Raw genomic sequence first — 1,967 nt, forward strand, 5'->3', positions numbered from 1 at the left:
AAATTACATCTCGTTTAATATAACGAAGGAGTGGGAAAGACATTCCAACTGAATTAGAATGGAGAGCTTTTTTTTTATTATTTTATATTTCTACATTATTTATGCTTTTTAAAATTTTTGTTTTGTTGATATTGTTGTTTATTTTCTCCTTTATTTTTTTTTTCTCATCTTGTCATCCTGTTCTATGTAAAAACCTTACATTTTATGTCCCCTTGTTTTTTTTTTTTGTTTTTGTTTTTGTATTGTCATCTTCATCCATTGCTCTGCTGACAACTTAAACAAAACATCATCATCGCCACCACCACCACCACCAGCAAAACCGCCGCTGTCATCATCATCATCATCATCGTTATCAAGGCGGTGAGCTGGCAGAACTGTTAGCACGCTGGACAAGATGCTTAGCGGGATTTCGTCTGGTGTTATGTTCTGAGTTCAAATTCCGCCGATGTCGACTTTGCCTTTCATCCTTTCGGGGGTCGATTAAATAAGTACCATCTACGCACTGGGATCGATATAATCGACTTAATCCCTTTGTCTGTCCTTGTTTGTCCCCTCTTTGTGTGCAGCCCCTTGTGGGTAGTAAAGAAATAACACGCGCACACACGCTAAGCTTCTAATTCGCCTTACATGGGAGATAATTCTGCGTGAACTAGTCTCACGCAAGGGACGTAAGCATGTTGGCAGATCAAATTTATCATATACTCATATTCTTTAGGCACGCCTGTTACACACACACACACACACACACAGGGACAAATTTCGGCCAGAATCTGTGGCCATACTGGAGCACCGCCTTCGGTGTGAATGTTATAAATGTGTGCCTCTCCCCGAATTTGTTTCTTTATATCTCTCTGTGTTGTGTGGACGCCCCCAGACGATTAGTAGGCTAGTCAAGGCGTTTTCAAACTTTTTTGACTTGCGGACCCCTTTATATTTCAGGCTTTACCTTAGGGACCCCCTTATAAAGGTTTATGAAATTTATACGTAAATATTTGCTTAAAATAACATATATTTTTACATTTATTTATTTAACAGTATTTAACAAATAGGTTTATTGTCAATTAAAAGATTTCGATTAAAAAACATATATATAAAATCAAATTGCCCATAAAAATTATTTGCTGTCCACGGACCCCCTGTCTTGTCCTTGCGGAACCCCTGTGGTCCGCGGACCACAGTTTGAAAACCCCTGGGCTAGACCAATGCGTATAAGTAGTGGACGTGATATCTAGACGAGCAGAGCGAGCCGGAGCCGTCGGTAGTCGAGACGTCGAGTCCTGTTGAGTGGAGTCGTCGGAAGTGAGTGTTCGGTAGTTGAGTAGAGGTACGTTATTGGCGAGGGTACGCCATCCGAACGTGCGATATAACACTCTGAAAATTGGACATTTTTTTAAGGAAATTTTCCAGATAGACATTTCAGATGGGGTAGCTTCGGGTTGTATCGGAAATTTTAGTTGAAAAGGAATCTTCGGAGCGAAAGTGGGTAGAGAGGAATTTCAGATGAACCACATCCCCCGAAATTTGTTTTCTCATAACATTCTAAAAACTTTATTCTTAAATAAAGTCCTCTGCAAATGCCTTTCACTTCTGAGTTAGGAGTATGTAGATGTCTGTTTGCTATTTTTCCTTGAATATCTTGCAGACTGGCGCCTTCCTTTATCTATCTGTTTGTCTTTTGTTTGTGTGTGTGTGAGAGAGAGAGAGAGAGAGGGAAGGAGAGAGAGAGAGAGAGAGGGAAGGAGAGAGAGAGAGATAGAGAGAGAAGGCGCATGGCTCAGTGGCTAGAGGCCTCCCTCGTTGGCTCATACATACATATATAAGAGAGTAGGGTGTGATTTGAGGGAGATTTGGCTGCTATTTCTACCAGATCTAGCTACCATGCAGAGGCCTCCCTCATTGGCTCATACATACTTATATACATAGATAAGAGAGTAGGGTGTGATTTGAGGGAGATTTGGCTGCTATTT

At 40.9% G+C, this 1,967-nt stretch overlaps 1 protein-coding gene across 1 annotated transcript in view; it reads left to right on the forward strand.

The window, feature by feature from the left end:
* LOC106872264 (WD repeat-containing protein on Y chromosome) overlaps nt 1-1,967 on the forward strand; it is a 91,170-nt gene that overhangs the window by 31,510 nt on the left and 57,693 nt on the right. The gene's annotated exons all lie outside the window — the stretch shown is intronic.

This window comes from Octopus bimaculoides, chromosome 28 (assembly GCF_001194135.2).
Source record: "Octopus bimaculoides isolate UCB-OBI-ISO-001 chromosome 28, ASM119413v2, whole genome shotgun sequence".
Lineage (NCBI taxonomy): Eukaryota > Metazoa > Mollusca > Cephalopoda > Octopoda > Octopodidae > Octopus > Octopus bimaculoides.